At 40.0% G+C, this 20,766-nt stretch overlaps 1 protein-coding gene across 1 annotated transcript in view; it reads left to right on the top strand.

Annotated features, from left to right (window-relative positions):
- LOC133570631 (uncharacterized) overlaps positions 1-20,766 on the top strand; it is a 682,377-nt gene that overhangs the window by 455,458 nt on the left and 206,153 nt on the right. The window lies entirely within an intron of this gene.

Below are 20,766 nucleotides of genomic sequence, written 5' to 3'. Positions count from 1 at the left end.
AGCTATGCTAATTCAAGATGCACAGTTTGACATATTTGATAATTTGACATTTCATCATAGTGGCAGCTACAAAATAACCTCGGCCTTACCTCAGTTGAAGATTTCTGTGACTTTGGACAAAACTAAATGGCTGCATACTATGGTAGAGTCCATTCATTCTTATTGTTTCCTTGTTTTGAGAGATCATGTCAACATTACTGCATCCTCCCCTATTGTGAGCACTTACTTTCACAGATTAAAGACCGACTCAAAAGATGGTAACTTTAAGCGCAAATGTTTAGTTATATTATTGTTATTGCTCTCAGGAAATGTTGAGACTAATCCAGGCCCTGATACACCTACACAATGTTTTACACCTGCAGATTTTAAAACTAGATCTGGTCTTGGGATTATTCATATCAATGTTCGGAGTTTACTCCCTAAACTGGATATGATAAAGATCTGGATAAACTCAACAAATGCTGATATTGTAGTCTTATCTGAAACTTAGCTTAAACAATCTGTGCTTGATAAAGATATTTACATTCATGGCTATAATGTCTATCGTACTGACCAACAAAGAAAAGGTGGTGGAGTGGCCATATATATTAAGCAGAGGTTTGATGTTAAATTAGTGCTCTCTGAATCAGTAAGTAAAGAACTTGAACTGTTAGCACTTGAAATTGAATTAGCTAGAAATCACCACATTATGGTAGTGGGGTGTTATAGGCCTCCATCTGCCCCTACTAATTCCCTATCTACTCTTGTAATGCTTCTGTGTCAACTGAAATACAAGGAAATAGTGATTTGAACTGGGACTGGCTCACATCTGTGTCTGACTCTTTGAAAGCACAGTTTGAATCTCTAAATTTAACACAATTAATTAACTCAGCTACAAGACCTAATCCTAAATGCCCTCAAAAAGCTACACTCATTGACTTAATTCTAACAAATATGCCCTTTAAATGTGTTGCATCTGGTGTTTTCCCTAATGATGTGAGTGATCATTGTGTGATTGCAGTAGTGCGAGACACAAGGATTCCTAAAAGCAAGCCTCATCTTCTTGAAAAACGTAATATGAAATTACTTGAGACGCAAGCTTTTTTACATGACTTGCATCTTTTTAATTGGGATAGAATTGCTCTTTTTGATCATGTTGAACTGGCTCGGAAATATTTTCACGAAAACTTCTTGAGTATAGTGAACAAACATGCCCCTTTTAGAAAATGTAGGGTTGGGTAACCCCCCCACCCCCCCCACCCCCCCACCCTCTAGGGGAGACCGAATGCAATGGATGTCGAGTGGGTCTGACATAATATTGTGAGAGTCCAGTCCATAGTGGATGCAACATAATAGTAAGAGTCCAGTCCATAGTGGTGTTATACTCAATGGTTAACTGGACATCTTTATGTGCTCGACGCCTCAATCATTGGTATGTGTTCATCTACAAAACCATTCTGGGTATCACCCCATCTTATCTGTCTTTTATTTTTACAAAGAAACAAGGAAGTCACAATCTTCTTTCAATGAATGTTCTGCAATTTGTCGTCCCCAAAGTAAGAACTGAACTGGGCAAGAAAGCATTTAGGTTTTCAGCAGTGATGGCTTGGAATAACCTACAATCCAATATTAACTTCAAACCCTTGTTACATTGAATGAGTTTAAAGCTTTTGTGAAAGGATTGCAGTCTACCTTGTCTGTATGCACATGTGTCATGTCAGCAAGTTTTAATGTTGTACATTTAATGTTTTATGTGTTGTTTACTGTTTTTAATGTAACCTTGCTGCTGCCCTCTTGGCCAGGTCTCCCTTGGAAAAGAGATATTTGATCTCAATGGGTTAAATAAAGAAAAAAAAACAAACAAACAAAAAAAACAGCTGTTTATTTGAAGTCTTAAATAAGTCAACTATGTGTGCAGTGCAAGGTGAAATGCAGTTATGTCATCTTCTTGTCAATAACACACACATCAAACTTTTGCATGTTGTTGCTTCCTTATTTGTCATTATTCAAAGCTGATTTTAATGTGTAGCAGCGGCAGCTGAACTCAACGTGACAACGTGTCATAGTTACGTCAGTCAGCTGGAATTAAAAATACAAATAGTTGTGTCGTTAGTCCAGAATCTCCACGGTCCTCATGGACGACATAATTAGGAACCAGGACTAAAAAAAATGATACTTGGTATACATCCCTAATCTTCACCACTAAACCTTTGAAATATGCTGACATATGTGCTGCTAAAGGTAAATAAACAGTAGCCATATTGAATGGTTGCCTTCATTTGACCACGTGAGGTAAGGAGGACGGCCTCTAGGTCACATGGTTACACCCCAGCAATTACACTGTTGATGATTGATGAGCATTCATTTTTAAATGGACGTGTTAAAAAGCAAGTATATCTCCATCTTTAGTCATAAATGTGGCCCCCGGATGAACATGTGTCACAAACATTGTATTAGATGATATGTGGATGTTGTGCTTACTTGGACTGTGATGAAGCTGCGAGGACTCAGGTGCTTTGTCTTCATGCTCTTCAGTCTTCACAGAGACAACAGTCAGTGGAAACTTGCTGACATCATCCTCCTCCTGCCCTACAGGACACTCTCCCTCCTCTTCCTCTTTCATGTGTGAGGGCTGTGGATCCTCTGAAGTGAAACTGTCCCCCTGCAGATGAGGGAGACATTCTTCTTGGTGTCCAATCAGCTGATGGATGTCTACAGGACACAAACAAAACACATTTTAACTCCTACATGCTAAATATTAAATCGTACATGAAATATAGGGCTGTGGCTATTGAAAATGTTATTAATCAAGTGTTCTACTGGAAATGTTTTCGATTAATCAAGTAACTGGATAAAACTTAGTGTTGCTTGGTTAAAGACAAATTTAAGCGACTTTAAGACATTTCACTTAATAATGAACGGCCAATTGGTTTGAGATGGTATGAGATCAAGATGTCATCTTTAGATCAGGCTTTGTTTTTTCCACAATCACTGCCACATTAAAAAGTTAAAGTACCAATGATTGTCACACACACACTAGGTGTGACCAGATTGTTCTCTGCATTTGACCCATTAACCTTGATCACCCCCTGGGAGGTGAGGGGAGCAGTGAGCAGCAGCGGTGGCCGCGCCCGAGAATCATTTTTTACGGAGATTTAACCCCCAATTCCAACCCCTGATGCTGAGTGCCAAGCAGGGAGGTAATGGGTCCCATTTTTATAGTCTTTGGTATGACACAAGCTACCCATCTCAGCGCAGACAGTCTAACCACTAGGCCACTGAGTAGGTGGATGTAGCAGGTGTTGTAGTAGGTTAATGGCTGCACCAATATGAAGGAAATAACAGGTCAGTATAGCTTTTACACACATAAATAACTTGTCAAACCTGCCAGCTAGCAGGCTAGGTTTACAGCGTCAGTTACCATGGTAACTGACTCTGACTTTGTCTTACCTTTCTTATTTACATACTCAGGAGTTTGCACTTAACCTGCTCTCCGGAATATTCCCCCGGTGACTGTGTGAGTTTTGTGTAAACATGTTGATACACTTTGTTACAAACTGAGAGGAACATCAACCTCTCATAAATATTGTGTGTCTGAACATCCTCACATGACAATTCATCTTCCTATAGACAATCTATTGAAGAAAAGTGTTAATAATAAATATAAAGTTAGTAAAGATGTGAGAGTAAGAAGTAAACAAACCTGTTGTGTGTTTTTCATGTTGTCGCTCCTTCTCCTCTTTTGTTGGACAAAGTTCCTCCTCGTACTCTGCTATGGTTCTTTCGCACATTTTCACACAATCACAACACTTTACACTCACACTTGATCTCTGCTTAGCGATGTGTTTTCATCTCTCTTTGTTAGCAGCTAACAAGCTAAGCTAACTAGCAAGCTAAGCTAGCTCGAAAAGTGCGCTCAGACTAATATAACCGGATGCAAACAGTTATCAACGATGTTACTCTATTTAATAGAGTGTAATAAAGGACATATATGTGTACATGGACGCACAGATTAAGAACACTGAACTGTGACGACTGCAATAACGTCTTCACCGTCAGACGCCATCTTGCTTTATCCTCGCCGTGTTTGGTTCGCGCGCAGTCTTGTCAGATCTCGCGAGAGAAACAAGTACAAACCAGCTCTTTTCCAGATCTCGCGAGAGAAAAAAGTACAAACCAGCTCTTTTCCAGATCTCGCGAGAGAAACAAGTAACCAGCTCCCCCCCGCCCCCCCCCCCCCCCCCACCCCGGTACAACCATTTCAACATTCTGAAAATAAAAATAAACTTTTACATTTTCAAAACAAAGACATACAACTTATTTTGGTAAATAAACAGTAGAGCCTGCTAGTCCGGGTGAGGAGTCAGTTAAGCTAGAACTAGCCAGCACCAGGCTGGATAATTCCTGTACGCATAGCAATTTTCTTAGAATAACACACAACTCACATAATGTGTTTTCTGTTGTGAATGTGTCCGGGGTAGATATGCATTCTACTGAGGTGGCAAATCATGATGCGTTCAGTCGATCGCAGCATCAAGTAAACAATCTGAAAATTCCCGTCGTATCAATTCCTAGATATGGTCGAAACTATTTAAAGTGCACTACGTATAATAAACGCAACATTATTAATATTTCTACTACGGATAATTTAAACAAAAACTCGTCAAAACAGCCCAATACTTATAATATGGGCTTTTTAAACATAAGATCATTGTCTCCCAAAACGTTATTAGTTAATGAGGTCATTAGAGACAACAATCTTAACGTCATTGGTCTTAGCGAAACCTGGCTCAAACCAGACGAATTTTTTGCGCTAAATGAGGCATCTCCTCCTAACTATACGAAGGCGCATATTGCCCGTCCCCTTAAAAGGGGTGGGGGGGTCGCACTAATTTACAATGAAAACTTTAACCTTACCCCTAACCTAAATAATAAATACAAATCGTTTGAGGTGCTTACTATGAGGTCTGTCGCACCGCTGCCTCTCGATATGGCTGTTATCTACCGCCTCCCAGGGCCCTACTCGGACTTTATTAATGAATTCTCAGAGTTCGTTGCTGATCTAGTGACGCACGCAGACAATATAATCATAATGGGGGACTTTAATATCCATATGAATAACCCATCAGACCCTCAGTGCGTGGCGCTCCAGACTATAATTGATAGCTGTGGTCTTACACAAATAATAAATGAACCTACGCATCGCAACGGCAATACGATAGATCTAGTGCTGGTCAGGGGTGTCACCACCTCCAAAGTTATGGTACTCCCGTATACTAAAGTAATGTCCGATCATTACCTTATAAAATTCGAAGTTCTGACTCATTGTCAACAAACTAATAATAATAATAACTGCTATAGCAGCCGCAACATTAATGCCGCCACAACGATGACTCTTGCTGACCTACTGCCTTCGGTAATGGCACCATTCCCAAATTATGTCGGCTCTATTGATAACCTCACTAACAACTTTGACAATGCCCTGCGCAAAACCATTGATAGTATAGCACCGCTAAAACAAAAAAGGGCCCCTAAAAGGCGCACCCCATGGTTTACAGAGGAAACCAGAGCTCATAAATTATCATGTAGAAAGTTGGAACGCAAATGGCGCGCGACCAAGCTTGAGGTTTTCCATCAAGCATGGAGTGATAGTTTAATATCGTATAAACGCATGCTTACCTTAGCTAAAGCTAAATATTACTCAAATCTCATCCGCCTCAACAAAAACGACCCTAAATTTTTGTTTAGTACAGTAGCATCGCTAACCCAACAAGGGACTCCTCCCAATAGCTCCACCCACCCGGCAGATGACTTTATGAATTTCTTTAATAAGAAAATTTAACTCATTAGAAAGGAGATTAAAGATACCGCATCCCAGCTACAACTGGGTTCTATGAACACAGATACAACTGTATCTACGACGGATACTGCAATACAAAATAGTCTCTCTCTTTTTGATGAAATAACATTAGAGGAACTATTACAGCGTGTAAGTGGGATAAAACAAACAACATGTTTACTTGACCCACTTCCTGGGAAACTTATCAAGGAGCTTTTTGTATTATTAGGTCCATCAGTGCTAAATATTATAAACTTATCACTTTCCTCTGGCACTGTTCCCCTAGCATTCAAGAAAGCGGTTATTCATCCTCTGCTCAAAAGACCTAACCTTGATCCTGACCTCATGGTAAACTACCGACCGGTGTCCCACCTTCCCTTTATTTCGAAAATCCTCGAAAAAATTGTCGCACAGCAGCTAAATGAACACTTAGTATCTAACAATCTCTGTGAACCTTTTCAATCCGGTTTCAGGGCAAATCACTCTACGGAGACAGCCCTCGCAAAAATGACTAATGATCTACTGCTAACGATGGATTCTGATGCGTCATCTATGTTGCTGCTTCTTGATCTTAGCGCTGCTTTCGATACCGTCGATCATAATATTTTATTAGAGCGTATCAAAACACGTATTGGTATGTCAGACTTAGCTTTGTCGTGGTTTAACTCTTATCTTACTGACAGGATGCAATGCGTCTCCCATAATAATGTGACCTCGGACTATGTTAAGGTAACGTGCGGAGTTCCTCAGGGTTCGGTTCTTGGCCCTGCACTCTTTAGTATTTACATGCTGCCGCTAGGCGACATCATACGCAAATACGGTGTTAGCTTTCATTGCTATGCTGATGACACCCAACTCTACATGCCCCTAAAGCTGACCAACACGCCGGATTGTAGTCAGCTGGAGGCGTGTCTTAATGAAATTAAACAATGGATGTCCGCTAACTTCTTGCAACTCAACGCCAAGAAAACGGAAATGCTGATTATCGGTCCTGCTAAACACCGACATTTATTTAATAATACCACCTCAACATTTGACAACCAAACAATTACACAAGGCGAATCAGTAAAGAATCTGGGTATTATCTTCGACCCAACTCTCTCCTTTGAGTCACACATTAAGAGTGTTACTAAAACGGCCTTCTTTCATCTCCGTAATATCGCTAAAATTCGTTCTATTTTATCCACTAGCGACGCTGAGATCATTATTCATGCGTTCGTTACGTCTCGTCTCGACTACTGTAACGTATTACTTTCGGGTCTCCCTATGTCTAGCATTAAAAAATTACAGTTGGTACAAAATGCGGCTGCTAGACTTTTGACAAGAACAAGAAAGTTTGATCATATTACGCCTATACTGGCTCACCTGCACTGGCTTCCTGTGCACTTAAGATGTGACTTTAAGGTTTTACTACTTACGTATAAAATACTACACGGTCTAGCTCCGTCCTATCTTGTCGATTGCATTGTACCAAATGTCCCGGCAAGAAATCTGCGTTCAAAGAACTCCGGCTTATTAGTGATTCCCAGAGCCCAAAAAAAGTCTGCGGGCTATAGAGCGTTTTCTATTCGGGCTCCAGTACTATGGAATGCCCTCCCGGTAACAATTAGAGATGCTACCTCAGTAGAAGCATTTAAGTCCCATCTTAAAACTCATTTGTATACTCTAGCCTTTAAATAGCCCCCCTGTTAGACCAGTTGATCTGCCGTTTCTTTTCTTTTCTCCTCTGCTCCCCTTTTCCTTGAGGGGGGGGGGGGGGGGGGGCATAGGTCCGGTGGCCATGGATGAAGTGCTGGCTGTCCAGAGTCGGGACCCGGGGTGGACCGCTCGCCTGTGCATCGGCTGGGAACATCTCTACGCTGCTGACCCGTCTCCGCTCGGGATGGTGTCCTGCTGGCCCCACTATGGACTGGACTCTTACTATTATGTTGGATCCACTATGGACTGGACTCTCACAATATTATGTCAGACCCACTCGACATCCATTGCTTTCGGTCTCCCCTAGAGGGGGGGGGTTACCCACATATGCGGTCCTCTCCAAGGTTTCTCATAGTCATTCAGATCGACGTCCCACTGGGGTGAGTTTTTCCTTGCCCGTATGTGGGCTTTGTACCGAGGATGTCGTTGTGGCTTGTGCAGGCCTTTGAGACACTTGTGATTTAGGGCTATATAAATAAAGATTGATTGATTGAGCTTATATGACCCCTTTAAATCATAAGTTGCCTGATCAGAGCGAGACGAGTCGTGGCTCCTCAGCTTCATGCAGGACGGAGTGGTAGGAGGCGTGGGCGAGGTTGACTGCTCCCTTTTGTGCAGGTGTTGTGCCGGAAAACGCACCCCTGCCATAATATGCACCCCTTGACGCGGGAGCGCGCTTACGTCACTCGGTTGCGTCACTTGTCTCGAAAAGTATATCTAACTCGGCTGTTGGCTGAAATCGCCTCTTTTAAATCGCCTCTTTTCGGCATAAAAAAGTACATAAAGTGAAATAATCCAAGTTTTCTTTACTTGTGCTTTACTTGTGGATGAATTAAAAATTGTGAGCCTTTAATGATTTCGCCGTCATTCAAGTGGCTGAAATCGCCTCTTTCGGCATAATAAAGTACATAAAGTGAAATTATCCTTACTTGTGGATGGATTCCAAATTGTGAGCATTTAATGATTTCGCCATCATTAGATCAGATAAGGCGAAAACAACAATTAATATTGGAATATTTGCTGTCCCGAAAATGTAGTATTGTCTACCTTGACAGCTACTGTAAAGAATATGTACACCAAAGTAAACCTCTATATGTACTTTTTTAGAGACATCAAGAAGAACGAATGTTTGCTGCTTCATTCGACGTGTTGTCGTGATCCAATACTCGTATTTTAAAAATATGACATTTTCTTTAACTTTAAGGAGCTCATGGGTGGATCGATGGATGAATAAATAAATGAATGCATCTGATATCTACCTTTGATTTGGTTTTAAGAAGTTTCAAATTGAACATTCACAAATAACGTTACCAAAAGTACCCGAAGTACCAGAGGCGGAGTTATGGGGGGGTGCATTACCCACCTGCCACAGAATGCACCCCCCATCTATCTCTGGCTAGGAAGGTCCTAGAGACATGAAACTCACCCTGGTTGCTCATCATAGCCCCCCGGGTATACACTGAAAACCATGTGAAAATTGGACTACCAGAAGTGGAGTTATGGGGGGGTGCATTTCCCACCTGCCACAGAATGCACCCCCCATCTATCTCTGGCTAAGAAGGTCCTAGAGACATGAAACTCACCCTGGTTACTCATCATAGCCCCCCGGGTATACACTGAAAACCATGTGAAAATTGGACTATCAGAAGTGGAGTTATGGGGGGGTGCATTACCCACCTGTCACAGAATGCTCCCCCCATCTATCTCTGGCTAGGAAGGTCCTAGAGACATGAAACTCACCCTGGTTACTCATCATAGCCCCCCCGGTATACACTGAAAACCATGTGATGATCGGACTACTAGAAGTGGAGTTATGGGGGGGGGATGCATTTCCCACCTGCCATAAAATGCACCCCCCATCTATCTCTGGCTAGGAAGGTCATAGAGACATCAAACTCACCCTGGTTACTCATCATAGCCCCCCCCCCCCCCCGGTATACACTGAAAACCATGTGATGATCGGACTACCAGAAGTGGAGTTATGGGGGGGGTGCATTTCCCACCTGCCATAAAATGCACCCCCCATCTATCTCTGGCTAGGAAGGTAGGTCATAGAGACATGAAACTCACCCTGGTTACTCATCATAGCCCTTTCCTTGCAGTGGGGGGGATATTTCTGTTCTAAAAATGTCTATATATATATATATATATATATATATATATATATATATATATATATATATATATATATATATATATATATATATATATATATATATATATATATATATATATATATATATATATATATGTATATATATGTATATATATATATATATATATATATATATATATATATATATATATATATATATATATATATATATATAGACATTTTGTATGTATATGTATATATATATTACACACACTGCTGTGTCAATCCAAAACACACAATTTATTGGTCTCTTAACATGTTTCCAGAAGAAAAGAAAATTATGGTTTCAAAGTTGGTTCCTTTTGGATGTTCCGATTCAGAAGAAGTGCAGTGTTATTTCTATGTAACACAAAATAAATAAAAACCTATACCAAACTTATTGCGTTTGTTTTTATTTGCCAATGATTTTGATAGGAAGCCATATAACTTCTCACAATTTACGTTTTCTTTTCTCGATTAAACTCTAGAGTACATTTGAATAAACTAATCGCTGAGATAGGCTCCAGCGCCCCCCGCAACCCCAAAGGGAATAAGCGGTAGAAAATGGATGGATGGATGGATAGTTGATTTTACGTTATTGTGTATCAATGTATGTTGAATTGCAACAATATCAAAGTAAAAACATGGATCTTATCATCTTGCTAGTTTATGTATTTATCATAAGATGCTTATACGCTAACCTAAGTTTTTTTTTAGTTTGCAGAGAAAATATTGAAAGGGCAGCCAATTAACATTGAGACGCACCTTTCAGCTGTGAACAATTTGAGACTGGATATTGCCACTATTCTCCTTCAAGAAACAGGTGAATTTTATTTTTAGCAGATCAATATTAATTACTTCATGTTTGAGCTGTTTTAAATCCCATGCCCTTCAGTTGAAATGACAGGGGAATGGGTAAATCATTATAGAGGAATGTACAGCACTGTATCCAAATGCTTAGTTCTAACCTGAAATTGCCCATAACCTTGGTACAAGACACTATGTTGTACCAATTTATAAATGCTGGATATTCTGGAATTATTTAAGTAACATTAATAGTGCATGTGTGGAAGGGGTCCTCTGGGTCCTACTGTCTCACTTTCTTTTAACCCTCTATGTCAGGGTTCCCCAAACTTTTTGACTCGGGGGCCGCATTGGGTTAAAAAAATTTGGCCGGGGGCCAGGCTGTATATATATATATATATATATATATATATATATATATATATATATATATATATATATATATATATATATATGTATGTATATATATGTATGTATATATACATATATACATTGTCTTTATAATCTGTTTTGTCATTTAACATCAATTAACATTGATGTTCATCAACATTTAACATTGTCACGTTATCTATGGGAAAATTCATTTTTAGACAATATGATTTGCCTGAGCAGCTAGGAGACACCAAGAGTAACAAGCGGTAGAAAATGGATTAGAAAAGAAAGATTTAAAAAAAATTAAATTAAAAATTAAAACTTTTTGTTTGACTTGGGACTTCCTGTGGGCCGGATTTTGGATGCTGGGGGGCCGGATCCAGCCCGTGGGCCGTAGTTTGGGGACCCCTGCTCCAGGTAATACAAGACAGTCTTGATTTTAAGAATTTGAAAATTGGTTGACTGCTTAACATATTGCTTTACTTTAACACATTTAAAAACAGATTTTTTTCTCGGTAAATGATGACGTATTTCAAATGAGGTTTGCCACTAACATTTTTAAACCATAAAAAATATTGATGGCACAGATTAAGTCAAATAATCAGCACAGCTTAATACAATTACATATTACTGGAGTTTATTTTAATTTCAGCAAGATATTTGAAGAAATTCGAGACTGAATATTGATGCATACTCTTTTTCGGAACAGATGATCTCAGCAAGGTCTGTCACAGCTTTGGGATGGAGGAGAGCGATAACCCTCAATGGGTACGTTTTCACTGTGCAATACAGTCAGGCTGTGAAATAGCAGGGCGTAGATAACATCATTATTGTAGTAAAATGGAAAATGTATTTTGGTGACAATGCATAATGCGTATGAGTTCAAACAGTGTACCTTCTGTTTTAATGTGTTTGTGTACAAATTGGTTGAATGATAAAGAGGTAAAAAAATAAAAAATTGTAATATGCCCTACAAATGTTAGTGAAACCAACAAATACAGAACAGTTTACTGAACTCTTCCATGACCTACTCCCTCATTTCATTCAGAAGCTGGAAAAAGGTCTCAGTCCATTTCATGTGTAGTATGAGCAAGTGGATTCTGTGGCTGTGAAGTCTCGATATGGAGCTGTAACAGTGATAATGATGAATTATTTAAATTCGGAATTTATATACATTTAATGGCCCAACTTATCTGCCTCCTCACCTCCATCCTCCTCCCCCACCTTAGATCTGCTGTGACATCTGTGATAGGTGGTTTCACCACGAGTGTGTCCTGAGGCCAGATGTGGATGGGGATTACCTGTGCCCTGCGTGTTCATGATGAGGGGAGTGTTGGAAGTATTAAACTATATTTATGTTATCCCCTTCTGCCCAATATATAATAATATTTCTGTTTATAGATGTATAGTTTTTTATGAGGAGTTACATTTTATTACAAAAAAGTGTTCTATTTTGAGTCAGTTAAGCTAGAACTAGCCAGCGATAGTCTGCGGGCTATAGAGCATTTTCTATTTGGGCTCCAGTACTATGGAATGTTCTAGCAGTAACAGTTAGAGATGCTACCTCAGTAGAAGCATTTAAGTCCCATCTTAAAACTCATTTGTATACTCTAGCCTTTAAATAGACCCCCTTTTTAGACCAGTTGATCTGCCGTTTCTTTTCTTTTCTCCTCTGCTCCCCTCTCCCTTGTGGAGGGGGCGGGGGGCACAGGTCCGGTGGCCATGGATGAAGTGCTGGCTGTCCAGAGTCGGGACCCGGGGTGGACCGCTCGCCTGTGCATCGGTTGGGAACATCTCTGCGCTGCTGACTCGTCTTCACTCGGGATGGTCTCCTGCTGACCCCACTATGGACTGGACTCTTACTATTATGTTGGATCCACTATGGACTGGACTCTCACAATATTATGTCAGACCCACTCAACATCCATTGCTTTCGGTCTCCCCTAGAGGGGGGGGGGGGGGGGGGGTACCCACATATGCGGTCCTCTCCAAGGTTTCTCATAGTCATTCACATCGACGTCCCACTGGGGTGAGTTTTTCCTTGCCCTTATGTGGGCTCTGTACCGAGGATGTCGTTGTGGCTTGTGCAGCCCTTTGAGTCACTTGTGATTTAGGGCTATATAAATAAATATTGATTGATTGATTGATTGATTGATTGATTGATTGTCTTTGTGTTCACTTTATTTGACGTTTGACTTTGAATATTGTATATATAAATTATTTAACTATTGGTGGATTTTGTTATTTGTTTGTATTAAAATAAATTGCATTATACCTTGTTTGATAAGAAATTATATTTCTTCTCCTCTCACCTGAAAAAACCTATTTAATTACAAGACTGGATTCAGATTATATTATCGTAATACAGATGTATTTATGATGTTTGGTGTGACAGGGACTTTATCTCTATTGTGAGGTAAACTTTGTTAGAGAAGTCCCATGTACCAAGAGCTGGGGACACTGTACATACCAAGAAAAACATAGGGGGTGCATTCTCAGGCAGCTGGCCTGAACGTCCTGCCTGAAAATGCAAATAACTCCACCTCTGGAGGTCCAATTTTCACATGGTTTTCAGTGTATACCCGGGGGGCTATGATGAGTAACCAGTGTGAGTTTCATGTCTCTAGGACCTTCCTAGCCAGAGATAGATGGGGGGTGCATTCTGTGGCAGGTGGGAAATGCACCCCACCCCATAACTCCACTTCTGGTAGTCCGATCATCACATGGTTTTCAGTGTATACCCCCCCCCCCCCCCATAACTCCGCCTCTGGTATTTCGGGTACTTTTGGTAACGTCATTTGTGAATGTTCAATTTGAAACTTCTTAAAACTAAATCAAAGGTAGATATCAGATGCATTCATTTATTTATTCATCCATCCACCCATGAGCTCCTAGCTTAGAGTTAAAGAAAATGTCATATTTTTAAAATACGAGTATTGGATCACGACAACACGTCGAATGAAGCAGCAAACATTCGTTCTTCTTGATGTCTCTAAAAAAGTACATATAGAGGTTTACTTTGGTGTACATATTCTTTACAGTAGCTGTCAAGGTAGACAATACTACATTTTCGGGACAGCAAATATTCCAATATTAATTGTTGTTTTCGCCTTATCTGATGTAATGATGGCGAAATCATTAAATGCTCACAATTTGGAATCCATCCACAAGTAAGGATAATTTCACTTTATGTACTTTATTATGCCGAAAGAGGCGATTAAGACAGCGAAATCATTAAAGGCTCACAATTTTTAATTCATCCACAAGTAAAGCACAAGTAAAGAAAACTTGGATTATTTCACTTTATGTACTTTTTTATGCCGAAAGAGGCGATTTAAAAGAGGCGATTTCAGCCAACAGCCGAGTTAGATATACTTTTCGAGACGAGTGACGCAACCGAGTGACGTAAGCGCGCTCCCGCGTCAAGGGGTGCATATTATGGCAGGGGTGCGTTTTCCGGCACAACACCTGCACAAAAGGGAGCAGTCAACCTCGCCCACGCCTCCTACCACTCCGTCCTGCATGAAGCTGAGGAGCCACGACTCGTCTCGCTCTGATCAGGCAACTTATGATTTAAAGGGGTCATATAAGCTACTGTTTATTTACCGAAATAAGTTGCATGTCTTTGTTTTGAAAATGTAAAAGTTTATTTTTATTTTCAGGATGTTGAAATAGTTGTACCGGGGGTGGGGGTGAAGAGCTGGTTACTTGTTTCTCTCGCGAGATCTGGAAAAGAGCTGGTTTGTACTTGTTTCTCTCGCGAGATCTGGGAAAGAGCTGGTTACTTGTTTCTCTCGCGAGATCTGACAAGACTGCGCGCGAACCAAACAGGGCGAGGATAAAGCAAGATGGCGTCTGACGGTGAAGACGTTATTGCAGTCGTCACAGTTCAGTGTTCTTAATCTGTGCGTCCATGTACACATATATGTCCTTTATTACACTCTATTAAATAGAGTAACATCGTTAATAACTGTTTGCATCCGGTTATATTAGTCTGAGCGCACTTCTAGAGCTAGCTTAGCTTGCTAGTTAGCTTAGCTTGTTAGCTGCTAACAAAGAGAGATGAAAACACATCGCTAAGCAGAGATCAAGTGTGAGTGTAAAGTGTTGTGATTGTGTGAAAATGTGCGAAAGAACCATAGCAGAGTACGAGGAGGAACTTTGTCCAACAAAAGAGGAGAAGGAGCGACAACATGAAAAACATCAATTTGTGTTACACACAACAGGGTGAATTTTGGCGAATTAAACGCCTTTCTATTATTCGCTCTTGGAGCGATGACGTCACAATGTGACGTCACATCGGTAAGCAATCTGCCATTTTCTCAAACACATTACAAACACCGAGTCAAATCAGCTCTGTTATTTTCCGTTTTTTCGACTGTTTTCCGTACCTTGGAGACATCATGCCTCGTCAGTGTGTTGTCGGAGGGTGTAACAACACGAACCGGGACGGATTCAAGTTGCACCATTGGCCCAAAGATGCGAAAGTGGCAAGAAATTGGACGAAATTTGTTCAAAATACGAGGGTGTGGGGAAAGCCGACAAAATGGTCAGTCGTTTGTTCCGCACACTTTACCGACGAAAGCTATGCTACGACAGAGATGGCAAGAATGTGTGGATATACTGCGACACTCAAAGCAGATGCATTTCCAACGATAAAGTCAAAGAAATCTGCTGCCAGACCCCCATTGAATCTGCCGGAGTGTGTGAGCAATTCAGGGACAAAGGACCTCGGTAGCACGGCAAGCAATGGCGGCAGTTTGTTCCTGCAGACAAGCGAGCTAAACCAACTGGATGTCTTGGCTCACACCGTCCCTTATGCCACCGAAGATGATCAAGAGAAGAATATCGACCCTAGCTTCCCTGGCCTGCTGACATCAACTCCAAAACTGGACAGATCGGCTTTCAGGAAAAAAGAGCGGAAGAGGGTATGTCTACAGAATATATTAATTGATGAAAACTTTATTCATTACTCGCGGTTTTACATAAATTATTATACATAAACTGTGTTTACCAATAATTTAGCTTAAAAACTTTTTTTTTTTTTCAATCATTCGAGTACATTCGGGTAGTCTTGTGCAATGCAGTATTTTGTGTCTATTTAGGTATGGTTAACCTGAGTGAAGTCTCCCCATTATTTTGTTACAGGTGTTACAGGACATTTTTTCGAACTCTTATCGACATTCACTGTTCTCTGAAGAGGATGATTGTCAAACTTTGTCAAGAGCGGATATTGGAGTTCAGATGTACTCTGATGTGAAGTCTAAAGGTAACAATTAATCGCCAAATTCGTCCGCGCTTTCTCCCGTGTCCCTGGCTGTCGTGTCGTTTTCGTCGGTTTCGCTTGCATACGGTTCAAACCGATATGACTCAATAGCTTCAGTTTCAATTTTGTTTTCGCTACCTGCCTCCACACTACAACCATCCGCTTCAATACATGCGTAATCTGTTAAATCGCTTAAGCCGCTGAAATCCGAGTCTGAATCCGAGCTAATGTCGCTATAGCTTGCTATTCTATCCACCATGTTTGTTTGTATTGGCATCACTATGTGACGTCACAGGAAAATGGACAGGTGTATATAACGATGGTTAAAATCAGGCACTTTGAAGCTTTTTTTAGGGATATTGCATGATGGGTAAAATTTTGAAAAAAAACTTCGAAAAAATAAAATAAGCCACTGGGAACAGATTTTTAATGGTTTTAACCATTCTGAAATTGTGATAATGTTCCCCTTTAAGGGTTGGAATTGAGGGTTAAATCACCATAAAAATGATTCCCGGGCGCGGCCCCCGCTGCTGCTCACTGCTCCCTTCACCTCCCAGGGGGTGATCAAGGGTGATGGGTCAAATGCAGAGAATGATCTGGCCACACTTAGTGTGTGTGTGACAATAATTGGCACTTTAACTTTTTAATGTAGCAGTGATTGTGGAAAAAACAAAGCCTGATCTAAAGATGACATCTTGATCTCATACCATCTCAAACCAATTGGCCGTTCATTATTAAGTGAAATGTCTTAAAGTCGCTTAAATTTGTCTTTAACCAAGCAACACTAAGTTTTATCCAGTTACTCGATTAATCGAAAACATTTCCAGTAGAACACTTGATTAATAACATTTTCAATAGCCACAGCCCTATATTTCATGTATGATTTAATATTTAGCATGTAGGAGTTAAAATGTGATTTGTTTGTGTCCTGTAGACATCCATCAGCTGATTGGACACCAAGAAGTATGTCTCCCTCATCTGCAGGGGGACAGTTTCACTTCAGAGGATCCACAGCCCTCACACTTGAAAGGGAACGAGAAGGATCCGAAGCCCCCCTATTTTAAAGAGGAAGAGGAGGGAGAGTGTTCTGTAGGGCAGGAGGAGGATGATGTCAGCAAGTTTCCACTGACTGTTGTCTCTGTGAAGACTGAAGAGCATGAAGACAAAGCACCTGAGTCCTCACAGCTTCATCACAGTCCAAGTAAGCACAACATCCACATATCATCTAATACAATGTTTGTGACACATGTTCATCCGGGGGCCACATTTATGACTAAAGATGGAGATATACTTGCTTTTTAACACCACCATTTAAAAATGAATGCTCATTAATCATCAACAGTGTAATTGCTGGGGTGTAACCATGTGACCTAGAGGCCGTCCTCCTTACCTCACGTGGTCAAATGAAGGCAAACATTCAATATGGCTACTGTTTATTTACCTTTAGCAGCACACATGTCAGCATATTTCAAAGGTTTAGTGGTGAAGATTAGGGATGTATACCAAGTATCATTTTTTTTAGTACTGGTTCCTAATTATGTCGTCCATGAGGACTGTGAAGATTCTGGACTAACGACACAACTATTTGTATTTTTAATTCCAGCTGACTGACGTAACTATGACACGTTGTCACATTGAGTTCAGCTGCCGCTGCTACACATTACAATCAGCTTTGAATAATGACAAATAAGGAAGCAACAACATGCAAAAGATTGATATGTGTGTTATTGACAAGAAGATGACATAACTGCATTTCACCTTGCACTGCACGCATAGTTGACTTCTTTAAGACTTCAAATAAACAGCTGTTTTTTTGTTGTTTTTGTTTTTTTTATTTATTTAACCAGGTAAAATCCCATTGAAATCAAATATTTATTTTCCAAGGGAGACCTGGCCAAGAGGGCAGCAGCAAGGTTACATTAAAACAGTAAACAACACATAAAACATCATATGTACAACATTGAAACTTGCTGACATAACACATGTGCATACAGACAAGGTAAACAGTAAACAACACATAAAACATTAAATGTACAACATTAAAACTTGCTGACATGACACATGTGCATACAGACAAGGTAGACTGCAATCCTTTCACAGAAGCTTTAAACTCATTCAATGTAACAAGGGTTTGAAGTTGAATATTGGATTGTAGGTTTTTCCAAGCCTTCGCTGCTGAAAACCTAAATGCTTTCTTGCCCAGTTCAGTTCTTACTTTGGGGACGACAAATTGCAGAACATTCATTGAACGCAGATTGTGACTTCCTTGTTTCTTTGTTAAAAGACAAGACAGATAAGATGGGGTGATACCCAGAATGGTTTTGTAGATGAACACATACCAATGATTGAGGCGTCGAGCACATAAAGATGTCCAGTTAATTATTGAGTATAACACACAATGGTGAGTAAGTTAACCATTGAGTATAACACACAATGGTGAGTAAGTTAACCATTGAGTATAACACACAATGGTGAGTAAGTTAACCATTGAGTATAACACACAATGGTGAGTAAGTTGGTGATGAATCTCAGTGCCCCGTGGTACACACTATCCAGCTTGTGGAGACAACCAGCAGTAGCATTCATGTACAACACATCTCCATAGTCAATAACAGGTAAAAGGTTGTTTCCACCAATTTCTGTTTCACAGTAAAAGAAAAGCAAGACTTGTTTCTATAATAAAATCCCAGTAAAAGTTTCAGTTTTTTTTACAACATACTGAATGTGTTCCTTAAAACTCAAGTGGTAATCAATTAAAAATCCAAAATATTTTAAAGCAGATACCAACACAATTTTGTTGCCCATTTCTTGTTCAAATGTTCTCACACAGTGCTGATCTTACAGTTTTTGATGTGGTAAAGAACATACACTTTGTTTTCTCTGCATTTAAAAGCAGTTGAAGATAGCAAAGTTGTTCTTGTACTCTGTCAAATGCATGTTGTAGATATTTAAAGGCCTCAGCAGGAGTGGGTGCTGTGCAGTATATGACAGTATCATCAGCGTAGGAATGGAAAGTTGAGTTCGGAATATTCTGTCCAAGATTATTAATTAATAATGGGCCCAACACAGAACCTTGAGGGACACCTTTTTTCACTTGCAGTACGTCCGAGATGGAACCCTCTATCTGAACAGCCTGAGTTCTGCTTGTGAGGTCATTTGCAAACCATCCAACTGCTTGCTGAGAAAAACCAATAGCTGAAAGACGTTTGATTAAAATGACATGATCAACAGTATCAAATGCCTTTGAAAAGTCAATAAAGAGGGACAGGGACAGCACTGCTTCTTGTCAAGAGCTTCAGTTACATCATTTATAAACTTCATAGCAGCAGTAACAGTACTGTAGTTTCTGCCAAAACCTGACTGAAATGGTGACAGAATAAAGTTGGTTTCCAAAAAATATTTTATCTGAACTTTTGCCAGAACAGAGAGTTTAGAGATCGGTCTGTAATCATTTAGATTACAAGGGTCACCTCCTTTTAATAGGGGGATTACAAGGGCATATTTCCAATCCGAGGGGATTTCATTTGAAATTCGAGTAAAGTTAAAAATGTGAGTCAGTGGTCCAGCTATAATTTCAGCTGCCAACTTTAAAAAGAGCGGCTCCAATTTATCTGAGCCAGCTGGCTTTCTAGGTTTAAGTTGTTTTAGAGCCCTCATGACCTCTGTTGTGGTAAAGGGTGTAAAGTTAAAAACTTGGGTATTTTCAACGGTTCTTTCCGGAGTTAGCGGAACTTCAGTAAAGTTGTCAGAATTATAGAGAAAACCAGAGGAAATAAAATGATTATTATAATGACTACCCATTTCTCTTCTGTCACTTACTCTGACACCATCAACAAGTATACTAGGTGGGAGATTGACTGAATTACAGCAGGCGGACAAAGATTTGATGATTTTCCAAAACTTCTTTGGGTGTTTGAGGTTTTCAGTTGTTGTGGAGAAATGCAATTCTAATTTTGACTATCCGAAAAAGAGAGGTAAATTGATTTCTTAATTGTCTAAAATTCAACCAATCTGCTTCTAACCCTGACTTGCGTGCCCTGGCCCAATCAGCATTACCGGTACGCTCATGCAATACATCTGATAGGTCCGATGTAAACCACTGATTGTCACGTCCTTTAACCCTACATTTTCTAAAAGGGGCATGTTTGTTCACTATACTCAAATCGTTTTCGTGAAAATATTTCCAAGCCAGTTCAACATTATCAAAAAGAGCAATTCTATCCCAATTAAAAAGATGCAAGTCATGTAAAAAAGCTTGCGTCTCAAATAATTTCATATAATGTTTTTCAAGAAGACGAGGCTTGCTTTTAGGAATCCTTGTGTCTCGCACTACTGCAATCACACAATGATCACTCACATCATTAGGGAAAACACCAGATGCAACTCTTTTGAAGGGCATATTTGTTAGAATTATGTCAATGAGTGTAGCTTTTTGAGGGCATTTAGGATTAGGTCTTGTAGCTGAGTTAATTAATTGTGTTAAATTTAGAGATTCACACTGTGCTTTCAAAGAGTCAGACACAGATGTGAGCCAGTCCCAGTTCAAATCACTATTTCCTTGTATTTCAGTTGAGACAGAAGCTTCACAAGAGTAGATAGGGAATTACTAGGGGCAGATGGAGGCCTATAACACCCCACTGCCATAATGTGGTGATTTCTAGCTAATTCGATTTC

Source organism: Nerophis lumbriciformis, linkage group LG28 (genome assembly GCF_033978685.3).
Source record: "Nerophis lumbriciformis linkage group LG28, RoL_Nlum_v2.1, whole genome shotgun sequence".
NCBI classification, from domain to species: domain Eukaryota; kingdom Metazoa; phylum Chordata; class Actinopteri; order Syngnathiformes; family Syngnathidae; genus Nerophis; species Nerophis lumbriciformis.
This window is presented reverse-complemented; position numbering and strand designations above follow the sequence as displayed.